Raw genomic sequence first — 8095 nt, 5'->3', positions numbered from 1 at the left:
TCCATGGCTCTCTCCTCTATGGAATAGCCTCCTGGAGCTTGGCTGGGTCAGGCCCCACTTTCCACTCTTCCCATGCCTGTCCTCACCCTCCCAGCAGCCCTGCCAGCTCCGAGGGGCCCAGGGCACTGCAGCTGGCACATGGGAGTAAGGGCTGGGGCCAGAGCCAGGTGCACCTTCGGGCAATGAATCCTGAAAAAGGAAGAATTCGGCAAGTGGAGTTCTTCCCACCAAGCTATCTTCCCCCGAGTCTTTTCCCTTCACCCCCACTTCCCAAAAGCAGCAGGGAGTCAGCTGCAGGGCAGTCGGTGCCTGGTCCCTGGGCAGAAGCCTTCATGGCTGTTTCAGTCACACCCTGAGGCCACCCCTCTTATCTTGCAAGGAGGGAGACCACAGAGGCTGTGTTTAGCTCTCACAGTAACAAGACTGTTCCCCTCTCTGTTCTGCAGAGTGAGTGTGAGGGAAAAGAGCGCTCCTTGTCTGCTCATTATGTGCACCTATTAAATAGTCATTCTTTCCACTAGGGCTATTAGTGGTTTTTATTGTTACTGGTCACCCAGAATTAGAGTCCCAACTCCCTCAAGAGGGTGAAAGAGAGGGCCAAGGTGCAGTCTGAACGTGCTCTCAGGAGAGGAGAGGCCAGAAAGACTTGTACCAGCAGGGACTTCTAGGGTGAGCTGGCCCTTGGAGCGCCTGGGAATGGGACTGCCGCGGCCCATCTTCCCTCCTGTGTTCTGGGCTGTCTGAGTGCCTCTGGTGAGAGTTCCTCACAGGAGGGAGCTTCTCCTACTGCCCAGTGTCTCCCTGGCACCTAGGCATCACCCAGCACACAGAGGTGACCAGCAAACACAGACTCCTGTTAGAGAGACATCTCGTGTCCCACTCTGTTCTCTTGGGCCCTGAGACTAGAACATCTTCACCAGAGACCAGCACCAACTCCTTGGCAGTCTGTAACATTCAGCTCGGTGCCAACATCTGCCCGTGCAGGACTGATCTCCATTCTCTCAATGACCCTAGGAGACAGGAATTATTATTAGTAGTAATAGTATTAGTATTCTGAGATGGAGTTTCGCTCGTAGCCCAGCCTGACCAACATGATGAAACCCCATCTGTGCTAAAAATACAAAAATTAGCGGGGCGTGGTGGTGAATGCCTGTAATTCCAGCTACCTGGGAGGCTGAGGCAGGAGAATCACTTGAACCCGGGAGGTGGAGGTTGCAGTGAGCCGAGATCACACCACTGCACTCTAGCCTGGGCAACAAGAGCGAAACTCCGTCTCAAAAAAAAAACAAACAAACAAACAAAAAAACATACACACACATGTTTGGACCATCCCTATTTCCTTGCTATGCCTAAGCTGCATCACACCATTCATCACTAGGTGACATTCTGCTACAGATACCTTGTAAGCATCTGTGTATCTCTCTCCTTCCCCACTGGAAAGCAGCTCCCTGAGGGCAGGGCCCTGATCCTTTGACTGGCTGTGGTATCCTCTCCTGTAGACCGGCTCATGAAATAATCACGGAGAGAATGTGTAAATGATGATCATGAGGTCCACTTGGACAAGCAGCCTGTGCCTGAATTTTCCTGAGGGCTCCAGACCCTGTCTAGCCTCATCTCACATGCCTGGCTCACCTCAGAATGGTTGCCTTGGCAGCTAAGGGGACACCTGTGTGCCTTGATGATGGCCCCAGGGAGTGGATGACATTAGTGAGGGAAAGAGCTCTAGAGGAAAACACCTGAGAGGGGTCTCTAGGCTGCCCTCTGGTGGCAGTTCTTGGAACAAGACCTGAGAGCTGCTACCTTGGCTCTCAGCATTGCCTGCGAGTTTAGAGGTTATTAAAGAAATCCCCGGCCGGGTGCGGTGGCTCAAGCCTGTAATCCCAGCACTTTGGGAGGCCGAGACGGGCGGATCACGAGGTCAGGAGTTTGAGACCATCCTGGCTAACACGGTGAAACCCCGTCTCTACTAAAAAATACAAAAGCTAGCCGGGCGAGGTGGCTGGCGCCTGTAGTCCCAGCTACTCAGGAGGCTGAGGCAGGAGAATGGCGTAAACCCGGGAGGCGGAGCTTGCAGTGAGCTGAGATCCGGCCACTGCACTCCAGCCCGGGCGACAGAGCAAGACTCCGTCTCAAAAAAAAAAAAAAAAAAAGAAAGAAATCCCCCTAAAGTCCCATCCCAAGGTCACACAGAGAACGAACGGCAAAGTAGGGACAATAACCCAAGTCATAATCTGTTGATCTCACTACCATGCTATCCTGCCTGCCCCCATCGCACGAGTTGAATTACGCTGCAAAAGGAAAGGTGGGAATGGGGTGGGGACTGGGGATTTCCCGGAGGGAGTTGATTAATGCCTCTGAGGATATTAGGGGGAAAAACCCACAGGAGGTGCATTTGGTTTAATTCAGCAAGTTTTTTGAGTCAGTGCCAGGCACCTGGTGGGCACTTCATTAAAGATTAGCAGGAGAAAAAAAATGTACAGTAAGAAAGCTTAAGTTTATACCAAAGCGAGTCTCAGGTCAAACGATTTTGAAATATGAAATTGGCAGAGAAGTTAGGAGTCCCTCCTGGGCTCCTACGTCAGGGTGTGCCCCTCTCTAACTTTTTATCAAATTTTAACTTTTTATCAAATTTTATTGCCATAATGTATATGTTTGTCGTTCCTAAACACAGAGCCCCTTGAGGGCAGGGAGGACTGAAACTGCTTCCTGGGACTGTCACCATCACCTAGCACCCCACACAGCAGATGCTCAATAAATGTTGATTGTGTGGGCAAATGGATGAACAAATGAATGGTTTGGAGTTTCCCTGGCCAGAGAGCTTCAAAGCAGAGCAGACAACCATCTCTTCTGTCTAGTCCAAAGACATCATTCGCTGCCCAAAGGCTGAGGGCTGTGCCTGGTGCTTTCTCAAGGTAACTCAGATTGTATAATTAGATTTTACCATGATACTAGATCTAGGTTCTTTCTTTTTCTCTTGGCCAAGCATTTAATAACTATCTGTCATGTCCAAGGTTCTGGGCTATTGTTCTGTAAATCCGTGATCCTATTCTGTTATTTAATTCCATGACTCTGTGTTGACATAGATGTGACAGTGTCCCTGCTGCATTTACTCCTAGGTGAGCTTAGCCAAGGCAGGTAGAGAGGAACCAGCATTGTCTAATCTGAATGGAGAAGCCAGCACAATGGGTTTCCCTGTGCAAATACCTCCATACCATCCAGGCCCACTCAGTCTCCTCCCCAGCTAATGAAGACAACCTGTCTGAGTGCCAAGATCCACTGCCTATTAATAGGTACTAAAATCTCCAGTTGCCTCATGCCTCCCCCTTCTCTTTCCCACTCACTTACCTGCCACGTCAGCCTGGAAAGAATTGGTTTGCAGCCAGGCAGTCCTGCATCCAGTCTTGACTTTGGCACTTGTGATATGACTTGCACAGGTGAGTTACCTCTCTCAGTGTTGGTTCCTCATCTGTGAAATGGGGCTAATCATTTGTTTTATTGAGTGCCTTCTAGGCCAGGTACTAGGAGAGAAGTAAGGGATACAAAGAAAGACAAGGCACCATTACTGTCTTCAAGAAGCTCATACTTTCCAAGGAAGTAAAGGCATGGAAACCCACACAGTGCTGTGGAATTAAAGAAGGCAGTATGCTGTAAAGAGCCCCAGCTTTTTCCCTAGGCAACATGAGGGGCTCAGTTCCTTTCCCGCACTTTCTGTCTTCTTTAAGAATTTCTCTTGGCCGGGCACGGTGGCTCAAGCCTGTAATCCCAGGACTTTGGGAGGCCGAGATGGGCGGATCACAAGGTCAGGAGATCGAGACCATCCTGGCTAACCCAGTGAAACCCCGTCTCTACTAAAAAATACAAAAAACTAGCCAGGCGAGGTGGCGGGTGCCTGTAGTCCCAGCTACTCAGGAGGCTGAGGCAGGAGAATGGCATAAACCCGGGAGGCGGAGCTTGCAGTGAGCTGAGATCCGGCCACTGCACTCCAGCCTGGGCGACAGAGCGAGACTCCGTCTCAAAAAAACAAACAAAAAAAAAACAACAAAAAAAAGAATTTCTCTTAAATGGATGTGGTGGCACATGCCTGTGGTCCCAGCTACTCAGAATGCTGAGGCAGGAGGATCCCTTGAGTCCAGGAGGTGAAGGTTGCAGTGAGCCGTAATTGCACCACTGCACTCCAGCCTGGGCAACAGAGCAAGACCCTGTCTCAAAAAATTTAAAAATTAATTAATTAATGTTTTCCTCCTAACTAACTCCACCTTATTGGCTTGAGGGTCAGTTTGAGGGGTCCAGACTTCCTTCTTCCTTTCTAGCCATAGCTCCCTGACACAGTATACCCAGAGATGTATGTGTTTCTCCCCACCCTGGACACATTTTTTTTTTTCCCCTGAGGCAGGGTCTCGCTCTGTCATCCAAGCTGGAGTGCAGTGGTACGATCATGGCTTACTCCAGCTTCAACCTCTCATGGTCAGGTGATCTTCCTGGCCAACATGGCGAAACCCTGTCTCTACTAAAAAAAACTACAAAAATTAGCTGGGACTACAGGCATGCACTACCATGACCCGGCTAATTGTTAAACATTTCTTTTTGTAGAGGTGAGGTCACACTATGTTGCCCACACTGGTATCAAACTCCTGAGCTCAGGCGATCCTCCTGCCTTGGCCTCCCAAAATGCTAGGATTACAGGTGTGAGCCACTGTGCCTGGCCCTTTTTTAATTTTTATTTTTTTTAGAGGTGGGGTCTTGCTGTGTTTCCCAGGCTGGTTTTGACCTCCTGAGCTCAAGCAGTCTTCCACCTCCGCCTCTGGAATAGCTGGGATTACAGGTGCACCCTACCATGTTCAGCTAACTAATTTTGTTTGTTCAGAGACAGGATCTCACTATGTTGTCCGGGCCCAGGCACAGTTCTAATAGAGGAGGGAGACTTTCAGATATGAGCTCCCACACCTGGCACCAAGATCTTCCCTAATTTTCCCCCGACTTTTCTCTCCAACTTGTCTCTCTCTTCTCCAGGTTACTTTACTCCAATCATTCTGATCTACTCTTTGTTAACTGGGCCCTTCATTAAATAATTTAGCCTTTCACAAAACACACATTAAGTGTGCATGACGGCCCAGGCACTGTATTCTGTGTCAGGGTTACACAGATTAATAAAGAGCTGGGATGGGCCAGGCGCGGTGGCTCATACCTGTAATCCCAGCACTTTGGGAGGCCAAAGCTGGTGGATCATGAGGTCAGGAGTGCAAGACCAGCCTGGACAACATGGAGAAACCCTGTCTCTACTAAAAAACTACAAAAATTAGCCGGGCATCATAGCAGGCGCCTGTAATCCCAGTCACTTGGGAGACTGAGGCAGGAGAATTGCTTGAATCCAGGAGGCAGAGATTGCAGTGAGCCAAGATGGTGCCATCACACTCCAGCCTGGGCAACAAGAGCAAGACTCCATCTCAAAAACAAATAAACAAACAAACAAAAAATAGCTGGAATGATGTAGTGGTTAAAATCAGTGTTGTTAGCATAGCACAGACCTGAATTCAAATCCTGATTCTTCCATTTGTCCCCTGTGTGACCTTGCATGGGTCACTGTACCTCTCTAGGCCTGTTTCTGTCTTCTGTGAAGTGATCATGATAGCGTTGTTATGCAAAATAAATGAGAGCATAAGCTGTAGAGCGTTTGGCAACAGTGCCCTATGGCACATACGCAGTAGAAAGTAGTTGCAATAGTGTGTAGCAAATATTTTGCATCCTAGGTTGGATTCCCCAGAAGCAGACCCTGAGACAAAGATGCAAGTACAAGAAATTTATTTAAAACTAATGAGAAGTTGGGTGCAGTGGCTCACGCCTGTAATCCCAACACTTTGAGAGGCGGAGGCAGGAGGGTTTCTTGGGCTCAGGAGTTTGAGACCAGGTTGGGTAATATAGTAAGACCCAATCTCTACAAAATAATTAGCCAGATGTGGTGACGTGTGCCTGTGGTCCAGCTACTTGGGAGGCTTAGGTGGGAAGATCGCTTGGGCCCAGGCTGCAGTAAGCTGTGATGGTGCCACTGTACTCCAGCCTGGGCAACAGAGTGAGACCTGTCTCAAAAATAAATAGGCTGGGTACAGTGGCTCACACTTGTAATCCCAGCACTTTGGGAGGCCAAGGCGGGCAGATCACCTGAGGTCAGGAGTTCGAGACCAGCCTGGACAACATGATGAAACCCCCATTTCTACTAAAAATACAAAAATTAGCCAGGCGTAGTGGCGCATGCCTATAATCCCAGCTACTCAGAAGGCTGAGGCAGGAGAATTGCTTGAACCCAGGAGGCGGAGATTGCAGTGAGCCGAGATCACACCACTGCATTCCAGTCTGGGCAACGAGAGGGAGACTCCGTCTCAAAAATTGAATAAATAAATAAATACATAAATAGAAGTAATGAGGGGACTGGGCATGATGGCTCACACCTGTAATCCCAGTGCTTTGGGAGGCCAAGGCAGGAGGATTGCTTGAGTCCAGGAGTTCCAGACCAGCCTGGGCAACATAGCAAGACATCATTTCCACAAGAAATTAAAAAATTAGCCCGGTGAGTGGAGTGCATCTGTAGTACCAGCTACTCAGAAGGCTGAGGCAGGAGGACCACTTGAGCCCAGGAGGTCGACACTGCAATGCATTATGATCGTGCCACTGCACTTTAGCCTGCGTGACACAGTGAGACCCTGTCCTAAAGAAAAAAGTAATGAGGGTGGGGAGGAGTGGAAAGGGAGTGGGAAAGTGGACCCAAGCACATGAGTGGAACCAAGCTAAGACCCCAAGGAGGACTGGGGTATTGACACCGTCATATTTGTGCACCATTGGTTAAGGCCTGGGGTTGGGCTGGGGGAGTGGGAGGGTGGTGGCATGTGAGGATGTGGGAGAGAAAAATTTCCAAGTGCTTCCAGCTCTCTGTCCCTGGAAAAGGTCCCAGTGGAGGCATAGGCGGGGCTGTTGTGGGTAATTTGGCTGTTGAGGGTGATTTAGCACTCTGGGAGTCCATAGGCACAAAAATGGTAAAGGGGTTCAAGAAGAAATGCATAGAACACAGTCCCTGCTCCACGAGGTTCATGACCTGAGAAAGTCAGACATGAATAAATCATTGCCATAGTGTGACTGGGGTGAAGGGTGTCGGGGGTTGGGCGGGGTGCGGGAGGGAGTGGTGTAGGCAGAGGCGTTCCTGAGGAGAAATACAGCTGGTTTGGGAGAGGAAGGGCATTCCAGACATAGGGAACAGCACAGACGAAGGCTGATGCACATAGGCGCAAGGGCCGGTCCCCACAGCTGGTGGGTCTGGCCATGAGAGCACATCATCCAGGGGCAGCTTCTGCACCTGCGCCCTGCATGAGGCTCCAGGTCCACCCTTCCTGGACCATCCTCCAGACACACCGCCCGCTCTTCTCTCAGGTCTGGCTCCGGGCCCTCCTCCCAGAAGCTTCCCCTGACTAGTCCAGCTTACCGTAACTCTTCTGAACTCACAGCGTTTACTGCCAAGGCTATTACATTGGTACTTACTCGTGTCATTATTAGGACATATGCATTTTTACTGTCTTTGATGTTATTTAAACTTAACTGTGAATGCTGCCCCTCTCAATTTTAAGTTTCCGAGTAGAAACTACATATTTTTACTCTTTATGTTCTTATATTCTCCCATGGCACCCAGCATTCGTGGACACACTGAGGAAGTAAGAGAATGAATGAATGAGGCAGGGCGCAGTGGTTCACGCCTGTAATCCCAGCACTTTGGGAGGCCGAGGTGGGGGAATCATCTGAGGTCAGGAGTTCAAGACCAGCCTGACCAACACGGTGAAACCCTGTCTCTACTAAAAATAAAAAATAAAAAAATTAGCCGGACGTGGTGGCAGGCACCTGTAGTCCCAGCTACTTGGGAGGGCTGAGACAGGAGAATTGCTTGAACCTGGGAGCCAGAGGTTGCAGTGAGTCAAGATCGGGCCACTGCACTCAAACCTGGGCGACAGAGTGAGAATACGTCTCAAAAAAAAGAAAGAAAGGAAAGAAAGAAAGAAAGAAAGAAAGAAAGAAGGAAGGAAGGAAGGAAGGAAGGAAGGAAGGAAGGAAGGGAGGA

This window comes from Rhinopithecus bieti, unplaced genomic scaffold, assembly GCF_001698545.2.
Source record: "Rhinopithecus bieti isolate Rb0 unplaced genomic scaffold, ASM169854v2 scaffold_64503, whole genome shotgun sequence".
Classification (NCBI taxonomy): Eukaryota; Metazoa; Chordata; class Mammalia; order Primates; family Cercopithecidae; genus Rhinopithecus; species Rhinopithecus bieti.
The sequence above is the reverse complement of the archived record's forward strand: the minus strand, read 5'-3'. Positions refer to the sequence as shown.